This window comes from Macaca thibetana, chromosome 7, assembly GCF_024542745.1.
Source record: "Macaca thibetana thibetana isolate TM-01 chromosome 7, ASM2454274v1, whole genome shotgun sequence".
Lineage (NCBI taxonomy): Eukaryota > Metazoa > Chordata > Mammalia > Primates > Cercopithecidae > Macaca > Macaca thibetana.
The window spans coordinates 113,904,027-113,927,394 of NC_065584.1; the positions used below are offsets into that span (position 1 = coordinate 113,904,027).

At 46.6% G+C, this 23,368-nt stretch overlaps 2 pseudogenes; one reads left to right on the top strand and one right to left on the bottom strand.

Annotated features, from left to right (window-relative positions):
* Nucleotides 1-351: 351 nt before the first annotated feature.
* LOC126959263 (WAS/WASL-interacting protein family member 3-like) lies at nucleotides 352-1,532 on the top strand (annotated as a pseudogene).
* Nucleotides 1,533-3,790: 2,258 nt separating this feature from the next.
* Nucleotides 3,791-22,633, bottom strand: LOC126959265 (U3 small nucleolar ribonucleoprotein protein MPP10-like; annotated as a pseudogene).
* Between the last annotated feature and the right edge of the window lie 735 nt (nucleotides 22,634-23,368).

Below are 23,368 nucleotides of genomic sequence, written 5' to 3' on the forward strand. Positions count from 1 at the left end.
ATATACAGACACAGTCAGATTTTCAACTTTAAAAAAAATTGAGTTGTCAAAGTTGTACAACAAACACTATCCTAAGCTTAGGCTCTTCTGGCATTTGATTTATAATCTCTGTAAAGAAAAGCCAGTCAGAAAATGGCACATTTTGTATGATTCCATTTATATGAAATGTCCAGGATAGGCAAATCTACAGAGATAGAAATTAGATCAGAGGTTTCCAGGATCAACAGTGTGGGAGATGGGTATAGGGAGTGACTGCTAATGTGTATGGGGTTTCTTTCTAGGGAGATGAAAATATTTGGAAATTGGGTAGTGGTAATGTTTGCATAACTCCGAATATAGCTGGTGGTCAAGATGAGGGAGAGGCCCTCAGGGTCAGCCGAATGCCTGAGAGGCAGGACAGGCCCAAAGGTGAGCAACCTGAGCACATCAGGTGGGCTCAGAGCTGGTGCATGAGCCCCACAGCCTGCAGAGCAGCCCTGGACTCAGGAGCCCGCTCGCACCAGCCCGTTAGGACTTTAGAGATGTGGGTCCAGCCTCTCCTACTATTGCAGGGCTGGGGCCTGGGAGCTGCAGATTCTGTCCCCACAGCTGCCTTAGACATGCCAAATGGGCTGGGGCAAGACACACCCCTCTCTATGAAATGAGCAGTCAGTCCAAATAGATGCACTAAAGAAGGGCTGTGGGATGGACCCAGCTGTAGCCTGGGCTACAGACAGGCTTCCAGGGTACTCAAGCAGCTGGCCTCTGGGGTAGCAGCCCCTGGTATGCAAGGCAGGACTCAGAATCTAGGTCAAGCCTCCACAGGAAGGTCATGTCCCCTCTGGAGTGCCCAGGCACTCTGCAGGAGGGGCAGCAGGCAAGAGGTGCGCTAGGAGCACGTTTCACAAGGTGCCTAATATTGCATCTGCTCAGATGGGCAGCAAGTTGGAAAGTGGATGCAGTAGGTACGGTGGCGGCTGCTCCCCACAGCCAGGAGTCCAGCCCAGCACCACCTGAGTCTGCCTCAGTCCTGCTCAATTGGGTAATCTATGTTCTGGGCCCTCTGGGCCCTCTGGGCCCACCCACAGAGGGAGGGCTTTGGGGCGACCAGGTGAGCTGGTCCTTGTGGGAGGATGTAACCGACTCCTGAGCCTGGCGAGCCAGGAAGCCCCTCGCCAGCATCCCCAACCCCACCTCTCCAGCCCCCTCATTCCCTGATCCTCCCATCTGCTCCCCTGCCCCAGCAGTTTCCTCTGCTCACGCTCATCTCTTTTCCTGCTCCCAGGCTCGCCTGGTCACGTGATCTTCACTCTCCTCTGAGTCTCCCTCTTTCCAAGCCGCCTCCACTCTACTTGACACATTCTCCTTTAAGACACCAGAGTACACAAGCTCAAGTCCCTGCACCTCACCATTACTCCCAGACATGGGAGGGAGATGACATGAAGAACCAAACGCCACTTGGCAAGGGCTCTGGGGTATGCAGAGGGGCAGATCTGAGGCTGTGGAAGCTCCAGGGACTCCCTGCAGGAGGCTGCATTTCAGCTGGCTATTGAATGTGGCTCAGAGCTGAGACCTCTCCTTGAAGCTCCAGACCAGGAGCCAGCTGCCAGCTGGACCCTCCATTTGGTGTCTCGGAGAAACCTTGCACTCTGTGGGTCTAACTCTGAACCCAGAAAAGCTCCCCATCTCAGCCCTGTCTCTTCTGAGGGAAAGCCTATGACCCAGTTGTGCACCACACCCACATTTGAGTCAGGGGCTCCTGCCCCGCACTGTGAGCGCTCTGGATAAGCCAGTGCCGAGGGGGAAAGAGCTCTGAATGTCAAACCGTGAGTTTCAACTCCACCTCCAGCTCTGAGAGCTGTGGGCAGGGAAGGGCGCTAGTCCAGTGTGCTGTAGAAAGACCAGTCTGCCACTGTATGGCACATGGATGGCGGGGACAGAGTGCGGGTGGAGAGAACAGAAGGTGGACAGGGCGGGGGAGGCAGGGTCATGGGTGTAGCTGTAGAGATGGGAGGACAGACAGGACTTGGTGGCCACTTGAATGAACCAAGGGAGGAGTCTGGAAGAGACAACCAGTTTTGTCTCAGATGTGTGGAGCGTGGGATGCTGTTCAAACATCGAAGGAGGAGGAGGAAGAGGTGAGGCATGGGAGGAGGTAGCTGAGCTCTGTCATGAATGTCATTTGAAGTCCCCAGGGAGAGCCAGGCCCGCCAGCGCCTTCATGCTTCAGCCGGCCCTCGGGGTGCCTGTGCTCCCTGGCCCTCTCGGCTCCCGCTTCATAGCTGTCAGCTGCAGTGGGGGACAGTTGCACAAGGGCCCAGCATGTCTGTGTGTTTAGCCAGGGGACTGCCATGTGGCCCATGCCGAGCAGAAGCTGATGGACGACCCTCTGAACAAAACTCATTACAACAACCTGATCCACCCAGCCACCAGCTCCTCACAGCTCATCTCCATCGATACGGAGCTCTCCCTGGCCCAGTGCATCAGTTGGTAGGTGCAGAGGACACCTGTGGCTCAGGCTCAAGTGAAGAGGCAGCTCATGCCCAAGCCCCAGGCAATCAGTGTCCGGAGGAATGAAATGACTAGAGTTGACTTAGACTCACCAATGCATGGCGGGGAGGCTGGAGGAGGGTCTATGAGGTTTATAGGTGTCCAATATTTAATGAGGTCATGGTTTTGTTAACAAAGAAGAAACGAGGGTGGGAGCGGGATCACCACTGGCTAGGCAGCCAATGGGCCTGCATAGACTCTGGTCCACTGAGTCTCCAGCACGACCATAAGCTTCTCCTCCTCCTCCTCCCAGCCCCACCCTACTCTCTCCCCCAGCTTGCTCAGCAGGTGACCTTACCGACTCCCTACTTGTTGGGGGAAATAAGAACCAGACTGGGGGAACTGATGGGTACAGAGGCCCAGGTGTAGGGGCAGGACCCAGGGCAGTGCAGCCCCTACTGAGCCAGGTGGGTGAGGGTCTGGAGAATGGGCATGGCTGCTGCAGGCATGGAAAGGAGGCACAGATGGCGGCACTCCCAGGGACCACCGTCAGGGTCTCCATATGTGGATGTGTGAAGAGGTGGGTGCTGAGGGAGGAGGTGCAGGGAATTTCTCATCTTCTCTCCACTGCCTCTGAGTTGGAGATGTCAGAGGGAGCCATGGCCCACTGTAAACTAACACAGTGTCCCCACCCACAGGGTTAGAACCCCTCCCCTGGAAGCGGCTCTGAGGGGAGCAGTCACATGTGGAGAGTGCAGGGCGCTGTGTCCAGCCAGGGGAAGGAGGACACCAAGGGGGTTGACCCTCCTCTGGCCAGGTGGCTGCCTTCTGACACACCAGCCTCTCTCTCTAGCACGGTGGCCCCCACACACTCAGCCTGTCAAACCTACAGCCCTCAAGAAGGCTTTGGCCAAATGAATGAACAGCTCCGTCTCCCAGGAGGAAGCACAGCTGAAGGATGTGGAGGGCAGTAGAGTTGTGGATGCTCCGCCCCCTGTCTCCACAGTAGGACCAGAAAGAAGGGGGCTTTCAGCCAGGCTCTCCCAGGCTGGGGTCTGAGTGTCACTGTCCAGCTATTGGCTTCTTGCTAATGGGTGAGCCCAGCTGCTCCTGTACAGCTGCCACCCTAGTGAGGGTGAACCAGCCGGCGAGTGACATTTCTGATAGTTTGGGGTTACAGGAAAGATTAGGTTGTGGGCTGCTGGGCCAGGAAGGGGTGTTTTTTTTCAGGGTTTGTTTATCTATTGACTTGATGAGGGAGGGTTATAGGTAGAACCAGTTTAAAGATGGAAATTTTGAGAGAGCAGGCAGGGACTTAGTGCTAGGTAAGGCAGGCAGGCTTCTCAAAGCAGCTCCTCTGGGGAGGCCAGAATCCTGTACCAATGTCCTCAGCACATTCATCAGCTGCTGGGGGAGTGCCGGACAGGGTTAAAGCACAGGAGAACTTTCTGAATGATAGGAATGTTCTATATCTTCAAAGGAGGTGGGTAACATGGGTAATGCATTTGTTAAAACTCATCAAAATGTAAAGCAGATCTGTGCTTTTCACTGAATGTGAATTATACCTCAAATTAAAAACATTTTTAAAAATACAGATGGGCCAGACGCAGTGGCTCACGCCTGTAATCCTAGCACTTTGGGAGGCCAAGGAGGGTATATCACCTGAGTCAGGAGCTCAAGACCAGCCTGGAAAACATGGTTAAATCCTGTCTTTATTAAAAATATAAAAATTAGCCAGATATGGTGACACACGCCTGTAATCCCAGCTACTCAGGAGGCTGAGGCAGGAGAATTGCTTGAACCCAGGAGGCAGAGGTTACAGTGAGCAGAGATCATGCCACTGCACTAGAGCCTGGGCAACAGCGGGACTGCATCTCAGAAAAAAAAAAAAAAAAAAGACATGAAGGTTTTCACTGAAGGCAGAGTAGCTTGTTATAGATTAGCCTCCCTACAAGAGCAGTTAAAAAACCTGGACAAAAATGTGCCCCCCACCAAGAAAAACTATTTGAAGGTAATTGGAGACCTTCGATTACCTTCAAGCCAGGACTTGAGTGACCAGGCCTAGGAGGTGACCCTGACAGTATGTAGTGCTTTTCCCACATTTGGTGATTGGTAAACAACAGAGGGCTAAGAGGTTAAGAAACTGAGTCTGAAGTGGTGGTTAAGAGGCTGTAGAGCCTGGCTGAATGTTTGGCACTCACAGGACTGAAATGACCTCATGAGAATTTGGGTCCCAGTAAGGAGATGGGACCTTGGTGGGGACCCTGGAAGGGCCACCCCTAGGAGTCCAAATGAATAAAAAATAGACCAGCTGTCACAAAAACTAAAGCCTGCTTTGAACCAGCTTAGTCCCAAACTACACGAAGGTGATCTGCGCTTACTCCAATTGTGTGCCATAAAGTCAAAGTCAATACTCTCTGGAGGCAGATAAAAGTTTACTAGGAACGCCGTAAGACAAGACAAGACTAAATGAGAAAGAACAAGAAAAAAAAACAAAAAAACCCAAAAACAATAGAAACACACATGTAAGGAAGATAAGCAAGAAACTTTTTTTTTTTTTTTTTTTGGAGAAGGAGTCTCGCTCTGTCACCCAGGCTTGAGTGCAGTGGCACAATCTCAGCTCACTGCAACCTCTGCCTCCCGGGTTCAAGCGATTCTCCTGCCTCAGCCTCCCAAGTAGCTGGGATTACAGGCATGCGCCACTTTGCCCGGCTAATTTTTGTATTGGCCAGGCTGGTCTTGAACTCCTGACCTCAGGTGGTCCATTCATCTCAGCCTCCCAAATTGCTAGGATTACAGGTGTGAGCCACCGTGCCTGGCCAGTATTTTGCCACTATTTAAAATAAATAAACTTTTTTTCTTTTTTTTTTTTTTTTCAGGTTTGTGTTCTGACTATATTGTAAACAGTCACATGGCAGCTGACTCTTCTCCAGGCCTCGCTGCCGGCTTTTAGATGTTTATTATTTTTGCCTTCTTGTCATGTGCGCGGTAGAAGAATGGCAGGCAGGGCTTGCTGTAGAGATCTTTGGAGGGAGAAAGGCAGGAAACTGAGCACCGTGCGAGCCCTCCCCTGCTCCTGCCTGCCCCCCTCGCCCAGGGGCTCTACTCACCACCCTGCTTGTTGGCAGCCCCAAGCTCCTGAGGGACCGGGGTCCCTGGTGCAGACTCTTCCGCAGGGTTCTGGGCAGCTGCCCGCAATCCACCACGTCCCTGGTTACGGTCGCTCACAAGCGGAAACACCAGCTCCACCTGGAGGGAAAGGGGCTCAGTTGCCACGCCCGTGCCCACACCCACCTCCACACCCACCCCCGCAGAGATGCTGCGTGACTTAGAGGGTCCGGAGAAATCAGAAGGCGGGAAACCAAGAGCGTAAGGGGGTCTGGGAGGGGCCACCAAGGGAGACAGCAAAGCTGGGGTAGGAAGAGTTAGGCTCACCGTGGCCTCCCGGCTCTCCAGCTCCTCTGGGATGCTTGGCATGGGCTGAGGTGCCTCCTCCTCCTCCACCTCCTCCCTGTCCAGTGCATCTCCTGTGGGGAGTGGCCAGAGGGCTCCTCAGACAACCCAACAAGGGAGGTAACAATGGACCCACCTCTGCCCCCATCCTCACTGTGCAACCCTGGCCAGCCCCTCCCCAGAGGGAAATCAGCAGCTGTTCTTTACTTTTATTTTTTTGAAGAGCCAACGTCTCCCTACGTTGCCCAGGTGCCGTCCCACTACCAATCAACACGGGAGTTCTGACATGCTCCATCTCTGCCCTGGGCCAGTTCCCCCATTCATAGGCAACCCTGGTGTTCCCCCACTCCCAGGAGGTCGCCATATCTATGCCGAACTTAGCGCAGATACCTGGTCGGCATAATGACCAGTTGTTCTAAAAGTCTCCTGCAACTCCTCAATCCTGCGCTGCTAACAGTCCCCCCCTCTTCCTGGGGCTCTCTCCTCTTCCTCCGAGTGTCAGCTCCACCTGCAGGATAGGCGTCAGGGTAGGCAGTGGCTGGCTTCCAGATTCTGGGCCCATAAACGGGGTAGTGAGGGCACTGAGGGGCTCTGTCACCTGCCCAGGCCCCTGGCCCCTGGCCCCTTCCCCCTTCCTCCAGGCCTAAGTCACTGCCTCCCTTGCCTAGAGGCCCATGCCTCCCTCCCCAGCCTCAAATCTCACACCCTTCTTCCCACCATTTAAACTGTAGGCCACAGACTGGTGGAAAAGCAGAGGGAGCCAACCACCATCTGCTAAGTTGTGGTGAGGTCGTTCTGTATGATCTCCAGGGTTTGCACCCGCCTCCACCTGCTCCCCCCAGAGCTCGCCTTCCCCCCCAGCTCCCCCAGCCTCTCCTCCAGCTCCTGCAGCCTCACCTCCTGCTTCTGCATCTTCTCCTCCTGCTGCCACAGCCTCACCTCCTACTCCCGCATCTTCCCCTCTTTCTCTCGCATCTTCTCCTCCTGCTCCCGTAACTTTTCCTCCTTCTCCCACATCATCTCCTCCTGCCTCCACATCTTCTCCTCCTGCTCGCACATCTTCTCCTCCTGCCTCCACATCTTCTCCTCCTCCTCCAGAATCTTCTCCTCCTGCTCCCGCATCATCTCCTCCTTCTCCCACATCATCTCCTCCTGCTCCCGTAACTTTTCCTCCTTCTCCCACATCATCTCCTCCTGCCTCCACATCTTCTCCTCCTGCTCGCACATCTTCTCCTCCTGCCTCCACATCTTCTCCTCCTCCTCCCGCATCTTCTCCTCCTGCTCCCGCATCATCTCCTCCTTCTCCCACATCATCTCCTCCTGCTCCCGCATCATCTCCCTCTTCTCCCGCATCATCTCCTCCTGCCTCCGCATCTTCTCCTCCTGCTCCCATATCTTCTCCTCCTGCCTCCGCATCTTCTCCTCCTGCTCCCATATCTTCTCCTCCTGCTCCCGTATCTTCTCCTCCTGCCTCCACATCTTCTCCTCAAGTTGCTGGTACAGGCGGTTCCACAACTGGTTCTCTTCCACCTGGGCTTGGAGCTTCGCGGACACACACTGAAGCTCCTTACCCAGGTGGTCAGTGTCCTCCTGCAGCTGCTGCTGGAACAGTGAAAGTGTTGGTTTGAACCTCAGAAGGAAACAGACTCATGGGATAGTCATATAAATGTAATCTATCAAACAATGGTTTTCATCTATGATCCTTTAAAAAATATTTTGTTAATCCCTACTCTGAGATTGCGATTCCCCAGGCAGGGCCCCAATTTGCAGATTTTTAGCACACTCTAGAGGATTCTATGGTGGGACCAGAACAAGGGCCCAAATTTTCTAGCTCTTGGCTGGAGCTTCCCCATATGCTGCATGATCCTTAGACCATGGTCCCAGCTGGATGGGAATCCTGCAACCTCTGGGGCTGCAGCCACTTGCCTGTGGCAGCAGGAGCTTGGCCCTCTCCAGCTTCCTTTCTAGCTCCTTTACATTGAGCTGGATCTCAGAGTTTTCAGATTCTAGAAGTCGAAGTTTTTCTTGTAGTTCGGCATTTTTCTCCTTCAGCTCCTCATGGGTTATGCTATGACCAGAGGCAGTAGATAAAGGAATGAACGAAGAACAGAAAGGACCGCTGTGGTGATCAACCCTCTACTTTCACCCCACAACCACAGAACCGTGGCATTGGATGGGACCCCAGGAATTAAAAGTCCCAGGTGGCAGGCCAGAGAGAAGACATGAGTTGCCTGAGGCTACACCATGGGTCAGTGGTACAGCCGGCACTAGAGCTTCCCTGTGCACACATGAAAACCTGTATGAGCCTCTCACCATGCTCACCTGTACCCCCACCTCCCAGCACACCCCCCACACTAAGAGCCCCCAGACCTCCCATCCCACCGTCCCCCATCCTACGTGTTCCTGTACAGTTCCAGACTCAGGGCATCCCTCTCCTTTGTTAACTCCTCGATGTACTGCAAATAGAGAAAGGTGAAGTCAGGATAGAGCAGGCAGAGGAGCGGCTGGCCGACCAGGAACAACAGCCACAGTGACCAGTCCACACACCACTCCCCACTCCCAGTCACACCTGACATGCTCTCAAGGCACTTCCAAGCCCAGGGTCTCATTTGTTTTTCTTTCTTTGTTTTGTTTCTTTCTTTTTCTTTTTGTTTTTGTTCGTCTTTTGAGGCAGAGTTTGGCTCTTGTTGCCCTGACTGGAGTGCAATGGCGCAATCTCATCTCACCACAACTTCTGCCTACCGGGTTCAAGTGATTCTCCTGCCTCAGCCTCCTGAGTAGCTGGGATTACAGGTATGTGCCACCACACCCGGCTAATTTTGTATTTTTAGTAGAGACAGGGTTTCTCCATGTCGGTCAGTCTAGTCTTAAACTCCCAACCACAGATGATCTGCCCGCCTCGGCGTCCCAAAGCGCTGGCATTACAGATGTGAGCCAGAGCACCCGGCCCTCATTTGTTTTTCAAAGAACTCAGTAAAGATGGAAGAGACAGGGAAAGAGACTGAATTTATAGCTGGCAAACAGGGGTGCAGAGAGATCAGATAATATTGCTATGGTTGTTACTGTTATTACTACCACTGTTGGAACCTTTACTGACTGCTTCACCAGGCACTGCGCTAACAGTCCCATTTCATCCTCACAACCTCCATAGGAGACGGTTACCATTATTACCTCTATCGTGTAGATGAAAAACATGGGGTATTAAGGGTTAAGTGCTTGCCTAAGATCACGTAGAGCTGAGATTTCAACACCCAGGTATATCTGATTCTCTGTTCTTTCACTGGGGGTAGCAGCACAGGTAAGAAGGAGGACATTAATCTTTTATTGACTTTTTGAAAGGATGATACATTCGCATTGTCCAAAACTCAGAAAGTACAGAAGGGAAATATCTCCCCCCACACTCTTCCTCTCTCCTGAGTTTTTCATGATCCTTACAAATATGTTTTATGTATATTCCCATAATACACACACACACATATACGTGCTCTCTCTCTCAACACAAATAATAACATACTCAAGCTACTCTTCTGTACCTTTATGGTACAAATACCGTAACCGCCACTTAGGACTTGGCCAAGGCCACAGTCAAGTATGGGCAGGGCGGGCACTTGGCCTGCGAGCTCTATGTCCAGTGCTCACTCCCCACGGCGCCCCCCAACTCACCCACAGCAGCCGACTCAGCCCCAGGCTGCCTCTAACCACCACACACAAAAGCAGCAAGAAATGGCCATGCTGTTTTCTGGGCAGGACACTCCATCCTGCAGAAGGAACTTTTAGGCTCACTCCTCCATCTGTGAAGCCGGGTTCCCAGGGGACGGGGCAGGTGGTTGGACTCACCCTGTCCGCTTTCTTCTTCTGTGTAGCGACAGCAGAGAGAGCCCGCTCTAACAACTCTCCGGCAAACTTCCATGAATCATGGAGGCGGCTCACCACATCCCTGGACTCTCCTGGAATGAGAGATATTCAGATGCGGCCCAAAGGACTCCCCACAAAGGCCTGTCAAAGTGCCAGGTTGAAGGATGACCGGGTGCCAGATTCCCACCTTCCAACTGCTGGACAGCACGCTGGCTGTAATAGAGTGCCGTCTGAAGCTCAGTTTTCTCACATGTAAGAATTCGTATGGTATGAACCTGGGCCTTTGGGAGAAAAGACAAGCAAGTGCTGAAAGAGAAGCAAAGAAACCTTCTCCAGAGGACAGGAGGGAACTTCACACCCTCCTCTTACCTCTAGCTCCATCCTTAGGGCATCCTGATGTTGGTGGCTTGCCTTCTTTTCCTATAGAAAGAGGAAGACAGGGCCGGGCGCGGTGGCTCAAGCCTGCAATCCCAGCACTTTGGGAGGCCGAGACAGGCGGATCACGAGGTCAGGAGATCGAGACCATCCTGGCTAACACGGTGAAACCCCATCTCTACTAAAAAATACAAAAAACTAGCCGAGCGAAGTGGCGGTGCCTATAGTCCCAGCTACTCGGGAGGCTGAGGCAGGAGAATGGCGGGAACCCGGGAGGCGGAGCTTGCAGTGAGCCGAGATCCGGCCACTGCACTCCAGCCTGGGCGACAGAGCGAGACTCCGTCTCAAAAAAAAAAAAAAAAAAAGAAAGAAAGAGGAAGACAGAGCTCTTACTGGGAGGTGGGGGGTGGGGGCGCAGACATGGCACAGCAGTGTGTCATGAAGGACCTGTAGTGTCACATGGAAAGCTGCCCATGCAACTGCTGTTCCGGTCCACTCCAGGACAGGCGCGGGGCTGGCTTTCACTTTAAAAATTGTATTACATCAATTGAGGTACAAATCCTATTAAAATAGAAATTTTATAGTGTGCTTGATGATTGATAAAGTAGACTATATTATCCAACATTCCGATGAGATAAAATAATCACAATCATTTCTCTTTTTTGGAAAAACTTTCTCTTATTTGCCTACATTATTGTTAAGGTTTGTTTAAAAAAAAAACAAGAAACCTGTCTAACATCCTTAAAAACACAAAGCTTTTGAGACGGGTGTGGCGGCTCACGCCTGTAATCCCAGCACTTTGGGATGCTGAGGTGGGTGGATAACCTAAGTTCAGGAGTTCAAGACCAGCTTGGCCAACATGATGAAACCCTGTCTCTATTAAAAATACAAAACTAGCTGGGCACGGTGGCAGGTGCCTGTAATCCCAGCTACTTGGGAGGCTGAGACAGGAGAATCCCTTGAACCTGGGAGGCGGAGGTTGCAGTGAGCCAAAATCATGCCACTGTACTTCAGCCTGGGCTATACAACGAAACTCTGTCTCTAAATACATACCTACATACATACATATGCACACACACACACACGGAAAGCTTTAATAAGCACTCAACATTCTTTACAAGTTTAAAACAAATACAGGATCATTCTAAAATAAGGCTAAATGTTAAGTGATGGGGGAGAGAAAAAGGACATAAATAACTCCTACTCTCATGAGGTTAATCACTAAATCCTATTTTTCTAGAATCACCTGGCCTCTCTAAGCCCTGATAATGAAACTGAATTTTTCACTTGATTCTTGGCTATGACTTGCAGTCATGAAAACCAAGAGTTGTGTTCTGTCACTGTGTAGCGCTTGCTACCTGGGATCAAGGGTTGACTTTTTCATGATTTGCTCCATTACCTGTGTGCTTCTTATCCCAGACCAAAGTAAGCTTTTCTCTAGAGTTTTACAATTTATAGTTAGTATATAAGAGTGGTTCTCAAAAATATAGTCTCTGGACTAGGAGCACCTGGGAATGTCTTATACATGTAAATTCTCAGAAACTCTGGAGTAGGGCCCAGCAATCCGTGCTACAATAAGCCCTCCAGGTGTTCAGGAACCGCTGGCATACAGCAGGTAGAAAAATGCGTTTCCTTCTATAGGTTCAAAGCCAGGGATACTATAAGTTCTGTCTCGATATGAAACAATGACGTGCAATTAAAAGACATAAATCTCCTTCCTACTTCCACCCTTCAGCCAATGTGTTTTATTTTTATGAGTTAATAAGAAAGCAGGTGGCAATCAGAGATTTAGTCTACAAAGTATATTTACAGGTATCAGTTCTCATCCAGACTGATCTCATCCAATATCATTTATATCCTCTTACATCCAAAGTTTTAGAAAAGGATCTTCACAATGTAAGACTCAGGCACACTAGGAGTTCTATGATAAAAGACCAAGTAGATCTGAATGTCCAAACTTACTAGAGAAGAAAGGTGGAATCACTGGCTATATTTTCACATTGCATTCAACAGGAAATTAAAGTTTTGAATTGTTTTCACCTTCATCCTTCCAAGTTAATAGAATTCAACCAGAAAACTCCATTCTTCCAAAGCCTCTAGGCAGGCAAAGTTTTAATGTATTATTTCTTGCTTTTCAATGGATACAAAGCAGAGTCCTGGTAGGCACATTTTGTACACCTGCAAAGATGCAAAACTAAACAGTTCCCTCTGTTCAATATTAAAACAAAAGTCCTGTAAACCTCAGATGGTGAGTGTAATACTTCAGCACTAGCATGAAAGCCTCAAATACAAAAAAAAAAATACCAAGAACACTCCTAGCAAACAAAAGTAAGCTCTTGGCCGGGAGCAGTAGTTCACGCCTGTACTCCCAGCATATTGGCAAGCCAAGGTGCAGTAAGTCAGGAGTTCAAAACCAGCCTGGGCAGCATAGCGAATTCACATCTCTACAAAAAATTTAAAAATTAGCTGGGCATGGCGACACACACCTGTAGTCCTAGAGCTACTTGGGAGGCTGAGGTGGGAAAATTGCTTGAGCCCAGGAGTTTGAGGCTGCAGTAGCTATGATCATGCCACTGCACTCTAGTCGGGGTGACAGAGTGAGATCTAGATATTACATTCTGTCCTGCTCCTGTTTCCACTAAAATCACTAAGTTAAAATGTTTTCATTCAGCAGGATAAAAAGTGAAATTTGACTTTGGTGCTTTGCTAGCAAAAATAAATAAATAAAGTGAAATGACAAATTACTTACTGGGAGAAAGTCTTTGTAACTTCAATGACAGATAAAAGGCTTGTATCCTTAGCCTATAAAGAAATCTTTAAAATTACTCAGAAAAAAAATGAATGATTTCCAGCAGAAAATGGGCAATGGAGAAACCGGCACTTCCCACAAGAAAAAAAAAATGGCCAATGAGCATATGAAAAAGATTCAAAAGCACTAGAAATCAAAGAAATGTAATGAAAACAATGAGATGTTCTGCTTAAAGACCAGCAAAGATGACAAATGGAAGGGGGAACCTGGAGCTCTGTCCCTGTTGGTGGGAGTATAAACTGAACCAATAATCCTACAAGATCATTTGAACATTTCTTTTAAAATTCCTAAAACTGTTTTATATTATTTTCCTCTAGAAATTCTACTTCCATGAATTTGGTGCAAAAATCCTTACTCGAGTCCATTAAAATGTATATGGAAGGAAATTCACTCTGGGGTGGCAACGATTCACTTAACATACATGCAGCTATTAAAAATGATGATGCCAGGATGTATTTCTCCCATAGAAACATGCTTAAAATATAGTCAGTGACAAAAGACCATATATTACAATTCTCCTTTTTAAAATGCTTCTAGGCATAAAAAGTGTAAAAAGCAACAAACCAGAATGTGTTGAGTGGCAAAATTGAAGATATATTCTTTATATTTTGTCATCCAAATTTTTACAAAAAGAATGTGATTTCCTTTATAATCAGGGAGATTATATTTACATTTCTTTTCTTTTTCTTCTTTTTTCTCCTGTATATATCCCATGTAGGCTAGAGAGCTTAAATCCCTGCCTCTTGAGGGAAATCAGCCCATTTTCAGGCCATGCAGTATGCAAAGCTGCCCCATCCTCCCTTTATTTTTTTAAATAATTAATTAATTAATTTATTTATTTATTTATGTTGAGATGGAGTCTCGCTCTGTTGCTCAGGCTGGAGTGCAGTGGCGCATCTCAGCTCACTGCAACTTCCATCTTCCGAGTTCAAGCGATTCCCCTGGCTCAGCCTCCTGAGTAGCTGGGTCTACAGGCATGCACCACCATGCCCAGCTAATTTTTGTATTTTTAGTAAAGAGAGAGTTTTACCATGTTGGACAGGCTGGTCTCAAACTCCTGACCTCAAGGGATATGTCTGCCTTGGCCTCCCAAAGTGCTAGGATTACAGACATGAGCCACTGTGCCAGGCCTGACATATTATTTCTAAAAATTTCAGTGACATTTCAATTAAGTTACATTTAATTCTTACTGACCTGATCTCTTATCCTGTTTAATGATATCTTCCAGTTGAAAGGTGTTTCCTCTGTAATCACAGGTGCTAAAGGAAATACAGCATGTATTCATTAGGTAGATATCCACTAAACCACTAATTCTTCCATTGTAGTCCTGAGACCCTCACCATCAGCAACACATGGGAACTTGTTAGACATGCAGATTCCTGGGCCAGCCCCACACCTCCTGAATCAGAAAGTGGGCAAGAGGGACAGCTATCTGTGCTTTAATAAGCCTTGAGATGCTCCCTGGAGTTTGAAAACTACAGAACTAGAATACGTAGGGTAGTAAGTGCTCATACTTTCTCCCAGGTACCTAGGGACTCTTCCCCTCTTTTCCGTTCTCTTTTCCATTGAAATAAGATGAGAGCTCATTTTAACTTAATGGGTATAAGAAAGAAGGCAGTGAGATGACAAGGGTTTCAAATTAGAGTTCAAAATTTAATCAGTGGATGGTGACCGGATGCAAGCCTTCTGAACAGATTACTGCAAGAAAGCTGATTATAATCTACATGTCATGTATCATTAGTGTATTGATGTTAAATTTTTGGGGGAGATCAATGGTATTGTGATTATATAGGAGAATGTCCTGGTTCTTAGAAGATAGCTGCAAAAGTACCTAACAGTGAAATGCTCTGATACTGGCAATTTACTTTGAAATGATTCAGGGGGAAAAAGGGCACATATACAATCTTTCATACACGGAAGAGAGAAAACAAATATGACAAAACGTTAACTAGTGAATCCAGTTGAATAGCATACAGATGTTCACTGTATTATTTTATCAACATTTCTGTGTTTGCAAGTTTTTAAACTAAAAAGTTGAGGGAAAAGAAACATCACCCCAAATGTTTCTATGAAAGGGAACTATAGAAAAAGCACAGAATTGAACACTCTGCAGAAGAGGGCCCCGTACCCATCCGGACAGCATGGTCACGGCGCAGGGTCTCCTCCAGGAGGCTGTTCTCTGGCCTCTTCTGTGCTGTCACTGCCCCCTGACGCTGCCGAGGCTTTATTCTAACAACTCTTTTTCTAAAGATATAATTTTTTTCATTCATCTAAGAAAGAGACAAAAGAATGAGTATACACTTAGAAAATAATATTACACTTATACTTGTGTAAAAGCAAAAAATACTTTGAAAAGTGGGGAAGCAAGAAATGTACTGTTCTACAATTCTGCTCTTACTGTCTTTTTATTCTGCCAGTGATTTCCTATTCCTGCTGCCTATGGTGGGGTGAGCTGCAAATGATTTCTTCTCCTCATTGATTTAAAATGTCATGTTTATAATATACTAACCTCCCATAGAAGCATTTGGGTTTATTTCTAGGCTCTATTCTACTCAAGTGATCTATCCGTTCACAAGCCACTATCAATTTTGATTATTAGAGCATCCTAAAGTTAAGTAATTCTTTTTTTTTTTGAGATGGAGTCTCTCACTCTGTCACCCAGGCTGGAGTGCAGTGGCACGATGTAGGCTCATGGCAAGCTCCACCTCCTGGGTTCACACCATTCTCCTGCCTCAGCCTCCTGAGTAGCTGGGACCACAGGCGCCCGCCACCACCCTCAGCTAATTTTTTGTATTTTCAGTAGAGATGGTGTTTCAGCGTGTTAGCCAGGATGATCTGGATCTCCTGACCTCATGATCCGCCCACCTTAGCCTCCCAAAGTGCTGGGATTACAGGCATGAGCCACCAGGCTCGGCCGAGTAATTCTTTGATTAGGATATTAGTATTTGATGGAGCCTGAAACTTTTGACTCTAAATTCAAATTCTTATTATCTCTAACTTCTAAAAGACAACAATTATGACTTCAGTGTATAAAATGCCAGCTTTTTCAGCTACCTTAGAGAATTCTCTTATTTTCCCCATATAGAATCAGTTTATCCATTCAGTTTTCTCTCCAAACACTAATATTTTCATTTTGGTATCCCTAATCTTTTTTTTTTTTTTTTTTTTTGAAACAGAGTCTTGCCCTGTTGCCCAAGCTGGAGGACAGTTACACCATCTCAGCTCCTTGCAGCCTCTGCCTCCCAGGCTCAAGCAGTCCTCTCACCTCAGACTCCCAAGTAGCTGGGACCACAGGTGCATATAACACGCCCAGCTCATTTTGTATTTTTTTGCAGAGATGAGGTCTTACCTCGTTGCCCAGGCTGGTCTCAAACTCCTGAGCTCAAGTGCTGTGAGCTCCTGAACTCCCAAAGTGCTGGGATTACAGGTATGAACCATGGCTCCTGCCAGTTTTCCTAATCTCTTATCTTTTGTAGTTTCGCTGGCTTATGTGGTTAATAACTGTTAGTGTTAATTAACAGGGCTAACTGTAACACTGGACCTTTTACCTTATTCCGGATCTTAAAGGGATGTTTGTAGAATTTCACCCATCATGCATGATGGCAGCTTTTGGCTAGATGTGTTTATAATCCACTAGGAGTAAAAAAAAAAAATTAGAAGTAAATATTGAATTTTATCAAATGTCTTTCTAACATATATGGAGGGAACCATGTATTTTCTCCTTAACGTCTTGCAACCAGGAATCATACCAGATCTTCTAATAGTGATTCCAAAGAATAAGGTTCACGTGGTTGTGCGGCATAATTTTTCCACTGTGCTACGTCTGCGTCATGAGTCTTGAATGAGAGAGGATGTGTTTTAATGCTACCTTTGCCAGGTACCTTTGTCAGGTTTGGGTTTTCATGTTTTAACAGTTTTAAAAGAAAAAAGTTTGAAAGTTCTACTTTATTCTTTACATGTGGAAATTGCAATAAATTATTCGTGATTTACTGAAAACTTCACTTGAAGGTCTGATTTAATTTCAAAGCAAAACCAAACCTTTCTTTCTTTTTTGTGGGGGGAGGGTAGGAGGAGTGGGATGGGAGGACACTAACTCATTGATACTTGATGTTTTTTTTTTTTTCTTAGAATTTATCTTCTAGGGACAATCTGACAATGATGAACTTAATTTAGATTTGCAGATTTTAAAAATAATTCTTTTGATATTCTTGTTATCATTTATTTGCCTATTCTCCAGCTCTGTTGCCCAGGCTGAAGTGCCACAGTCCAATCATAGCTCACTGCAGCCTTGAACTCCTGGACTGAAGTGATCATCCCCTATCAGCCCCTCGAGTAGCAGAGAATATAGGCTCACGCTACCATGCCCAGCTCATTTTTTAAAATTTAGTGGAGACAGGGTTTCACCATGTTGCCCAGGCTGGTCTCAAACTCCTGGGCTCAAGCAATCCTTCCTCCTCAGCCTCCCAAAGTGCTGGGATTACAAGTGTCAGCTACTATGCCTGGCACTATTCTTATTTTTATTATAATAAAATGTTAAGATTGGATAAATAATATAGCCAAATTATTGGAGCCAGACTACATCTACTAAATTTAAATGAAATTTCACTTGTCTGAAATCACGACATACTTTGGAAGCTATGTTTGTCATGGTATTAATTAAAATTACGATTATTTGGCACTCACCAAAATCTGTGGAGCATCTTAAAGACACAGGCGGTATCCTCCAGAGCAGTGAAAACAGTTACAAGAGGCTCTCAGGACAGCTTTGTCAGGAGAGACATGCTATACATATAAAGACATAAGGAGAGAGAAAAGAAACAACCATTTTACACACAGTCCCCACATTGAAAGCTATAGGCTGGGTAATGCAGGCACTGATTTTTGCAAATCAGATCTTTCCATGTGGCATCTCTATATAGTGTGCTTTTGCTTTAGAGAGTAGCAGCAATATTTTCAGTTTTCTGTTTGTTTGTTTGTTTGTTTTAAGACAGGATCTTGCTCCACCGCCCAGGCTGGAGAGCAGTGACGTGATCGTAGCTCACTGCAGCATCGACCTCCTGGGCTCAAGTGGTCCTCCCGCCTCAGCCACCCGAGTAGCTGGACTACAGGCATACACCACCATGCCCCACTAATTTTGTATCTTTTGTAGAGACAAGGTCTCACTATGTTGCCCAGGCTCGTCTTCAACTCCTCAGCTCAAGTGATCCTCCCGTTTCAGACTACCAAAGTGCTAGGATTATAGGCGTAAGCCACCACACCTGGCCAAGATATTTGTTTTCAAAGAATGGTTAATAGGTATAAGAAAAATAGGGAAGGCTGAGGTACAGTGGCTCACACCTGTAACCTCAGCACTTTTGGAGGCCGAGGCAGGAGGATCACCTGAGGTCAGGAGTTCGAGACCAGCCTGGCCAACACGGTAAAACCCCATGTCTTCTAAAAACACAAAAATTAGCCAGGCATGGTGGAATGCACCTCTAGTCTCAGCTACTCAGGAGGCTGAGGCAGAATCACTTGATCCCAGGAGTCAGAGGCTGCAGTGAGCTGAGACTGCACCACTGCACTCCAGCCTAGGTGACAGAGCAAGACTCCATCAAAAAAAAAGGCGTGTACCCGAAGCTGAGATCCGGCCACTGCACTCCAGAAAAAAAAAAAAAAAAAAAAAAAAAAAAAAAAAAAAAGAAGAAAAAAGAAAAATAGGGAATATTTGTTAGTAGTCTGAGTTCCACAATCATGTCAAGCATATTAAAACTTCCTTAAATTCCTAATTACCTTTTCCTGTCTTTTTTCAAAAGAGGATTTAACTTCATCAGAATTTTTCTTTACATTTAAAACACCTGCATCTTCAGTTGCCTCATCATCTGGCAAAGCAAAGGTCACTCTTTTCAAGCTTTCTTTACATTGTTTACTGTCTTCACTTTCTTCCAGGTCATCATCTTCATCCCTACACTACCAAAGCTCTTATCAAAAGAAATATTCTGCTTTCCATTAGAAAAACAAAAGGAAACATATTTTCCCTTAATAAAGTTCTTCTTTTATATGCCTAATGCAACCAAATACTCAGAACTTCCAAAATTATTCAGGTATTAAGGAAGAGAAGGTATCATTTTAGTGAAATGCTATGGAAGAAACAGAACAAAAAGTGTCCAATATATAGAAAATAAATTATTCATCAATCTATAATACAAACCTCCTATCTCACAAAAATAACAGGAATTTTGGGGCACAAAACCAAATCAAAGTTCCTGGTAAGAAAGGTTTGATTGCTACTGCCAGTAATATTTTTCTTCATTAATTGATCTCTAATGTCCCTTTAAATCCAGAGACTTTTCTCTGGCTATCTTGAGAATATCTGATAGGAGAGAATCTAACTTCTTAAAACAAACATATGTGAAAACCACAAGTACAGATACATAATTGGGCAATTCTAGCTCACATTGTAAAGGATGGTTGAAAATACTCACATTTCAGAAATGCTTAGTTATTCTGCTTCTTCTTCAGCAATTTCATCATCTTGTTGGAACCCAGCTCATCATTATGATCACTTGCTATGTCTTCATCACTTTCAACTGGATCCAAAAAATCTTTGTACTTCACATTTCTGGAACTTTTTTTTTACCTGACTAAAATAAAAAGATTTTTTAAACTATTAATTAGGAATAGAAAAATACATCACTAACACATGCATATATATTTGTATGTATACTGTATGTCTACATTACTTTCCAACTTAATAATACTATAAGCCAAAAATAGTTATTAGGTGAAATTGGCAACTGAAAGCATTACTATAAAACTATTAGAGGAACAAATGAAACATAAACTGAATGGAAGTACAGATTCATTTATAACTGATAAGATAGAGCACAGTATTTCTTAGCTCTAAATTTTCTAACTACAATTACATCTCTCCTAGAAAAACAGAACAAAGGCTAATTTGAGGAGGAAAAAAGTGCTCTCTCCTCTCAAAACTTTAAGTTTTTTACTTCCAAACAGCCCCCCTTCACCTTCATCAGAATCACTATCTTAAAAAACAATCAGTATCGTCCACCTCACCATCATCATCATCTTTTCATTCCTCTTCTTTTCCTCTGTTTTCTAAATAAGCCTTCGTTTCAAAGAGTTGGAAGAATTTCTCATCTACTGTGGACTTTTCTCTTGGTTTTGTTTTGTACCTTGCTCTGCTGTTCCAAATTTGATACCAAAGTCAAGGTCAGAATTCTCAGCACTGAAAACTGGGCTTTTCCTCAGATCGCATTTGCTTGAGTTTGCTCTCTCACTCACTTCAGGATTGTCACCACCCATATCTGACACTTCCTCCTCCTCCTCTAAATCTTCTAGGTCCTCCTGGCCACTAGCCTCTGTATCTGAACCATCCTCTTCACACTCCTGTTCTTCACTCCCTGGGAGAAGACTGATATCTTCATCTTTGTTTCACTAACTGCATTCTGGAAGCATTGTAAAATTGGTTCATTTTGCAACTCAGGTTGTTGCAAAGTCTGTTCATCATCAAAACTTCCTATCACAAGTTTTTGTAAAGGGCTTCCATGGAGCCTACCATTCTCCAATATTTGATTAAACTCATGAAGCACTTTTGCTAAAGAAGTGAACTTTGGGCCGGGCGCGGTGGCTCAAGCCTGTAATCCCAGCACTTTGGGAGGCCGAGACGGGTGGATCACGAGGTCAGGAGATCGAGACCATCCTGGCTAACATGGTGAAACCCCGTCTCTACTAAAAATACAAAAAACTAGCCGGGCGTGGTGGCGGGCGCCTGTAGTCCCAGCTACTCGGAGGCTGAGGCAGGAGAATGGCGTGAACCTGGGAGGCGGAGCTTGCAGTGAGCCGAGATCGCGCCACTGCACTCCAGCCTGGGTGCGAGGCTCCGTCTCAAAAAAAAAAAAAAAAAAAAAAAAAAAAAAAAAAAGAAGTGAACTTTGATGCCAATCCATCTTGAATCCTATTGGGAGGAATTAAACGAGATTCAGAGTTATAGGTAATAATTTCACAGCCCTCTTAATTAAAAGAAAAATAAAAACCCCAACTCTTCTGTAAAATCAAATTGGAATGAAGTGTAAGTATAGATTCTGGCCCCAACAACATATAAGCTGATGAGCCACAATGATATCTAAAACCTGTCAACCAAGTATTTGTGAATCTGCTGTATAAATTTTAGGCAGGAAAAGCATTACAAATCGATTTGCTTGGAAATATGTAGTGAATTAGCCTTAAATTATCAACTCTGCACCACTCCATTCATTCATTCCCTTATTCCTTCCGTGATCAACATTTGCTTTGGCTACAGTGGTCAAGGAAAACCTCTCTTAGATGTGACATCTGAGATGAAACCTACAGGTAAGGATAGTCCTATAAAGATTGGGAAACACGTATTCCAGGCAGAAGAAACAGCAAGAACAAATTCTCTACGATGCAACTGAGCTTGGGAAGCCTGAGGAATGAAAAAGTGAGCGGGGCTAGAGTGTGAAGGAGGCAGAAGGTGAAGCTGGAGAGACTGATGGCTGCCAAATTCCGCAGGGCTCAAGGGTAAGAGTTTGCCATCTTAAGTGTAATAAGAAAACAAGAGAAGATTTTAAGCAGAAGGATGAAATGATGATTTACACGAAGGAAGAAGGGAGGAAGGAAGAGGAGGAAAGAGTGATTAGAAGGTTGATGCAGCATTCCAGGAAAAGGATGATGGTGATTTAAGCTGGAATTAGAGCAGTGAATATACTGAGTACTGTTTGGAGGTAGAACTGACACGATTGCTAAGGAATTAGATACAGAATAGAGAAAAACGAACACATCAGAGTAGCAGCCTAGTTTTATGTGTGAGCAACTGGAAAGACATAACTGCCATTTACTGCAACAGGCAAGGGTTGAGTGGTGGAGCATGGGAAAAGGACTTAAGGGGATGGCAGAGTATAGGTGGGTAGAAACAACATTCTACTCTATTTTGGACACAGTGAACTTGCGATGCTGAGAGTACCAAACTTTTAAAAATCGTTAAAAGCCATGTGTGCTACTGAATTCCAACTAAGCTCAGTCTGTAGTTGCTGTCAGCTGGGAAGTCAAGGGAGAGGTTGGGGTTTGGAATACAAATGAGTCATGATTTTTTAGATCATATTTGAAGTTCTTCAACAAAATGCACATAAAACGCTTGTGCTGGGAAGAGACATCAAAGTTCTAACTCTCAAGAAGCTTAGTTGCGGTGGACAGACAAGTGACAAGTTTGTACTTTCAATGAAGTATGATGACAGGTAAACACTGAGTGCTTTAGGAGCACAAAGGCGGAAGGAGAAACCAACACAGTTTGTGTGTGGGGCGGATGGGGGCCGAAATAAGCCTCAAGGGGAGCTTCGAGGCGTTAATAACTGAGGTTAGGTTGATTTCAATAACATTCAACTGGGAGAGCCACATGTAAAAACAATTTTTTAATTTTTGATAGCCTAGGAAAGTATAAACTCTGAAATGTGGGGGAAAGTGATTTACATTTCCGCTTACCCTCCCCCAGCTACACAATTTGACAGGGGTCGGTAACCCGCGTCCACTTGAGACCCCGGTCGCACCCCGAGCCCCGGATCTGCGCACTTATGTGAGGATGCACTCGGGCCAGCCGGGGGCTTTGCTGACCACCGTCAGACGCCGCTCCAGGGTCTCTCAGCGCCAGGCCGGGGCCATGGCTGTCTGCAATTCCCTACACAACGGCTGCAAGCGAGGCCAGAGAGCCCCAGGAAACCGCACCGCAAGGACGCGCCCAGCGCAACTTGGAGCTCTGAGCCCAAAGTTCCGCCGCGCACAGCTTCCGGCCTCACCCCCCGCCGGAGCCAATGGCAGCGCGAGCGCTGTAGCCTGTGCGGGGGGCGGGAAACAAAAACTGCCACTGGTCAAGGCAAGCGCCTTTGAACTGTCTCCCAACTTAGTTTTGTACTTTTCAGGGACCCACAGGGGGTGGCGCGTCCTGGCTTTAATTTCTAATTTAGGTAAAGAGGCTGTTACATGCAGTAGTTAATCAGCGGCCTTCCCCACGCCCCCTGCCGGGTCGCCCCGCCCTCCACCGCGCACCTGGCTGGCTCAGCGCTGGTGGGGACACAGCCGAGCGCGCGCACGCGCTGAAAGCTGCTGCTGCTAACGCCTTAGGTGAAAACCGGGCGCCAGCGAAGGTCGCCGTGGGTCAGGGCATGTGGGAACGGAGGCCAGGGGAGGCCTCAACGTGGCCAAACCACCTTGATGATGCGCTCTGTCCCCCCGGGCGCATTCCGCGGCCACTGCCGGCACCTAGGGAGAGGGTACCTTCCAGAAACTCCTCAGCTTAGTGCGGGGATGGCCTTCTTGTGCATGAGTCCCACTGCCACTCGGGAGCTGTGCGCCCTGGACGCTGCACTTTCCAGTTTGTGGGCCGCGGAGGCGGGGGAT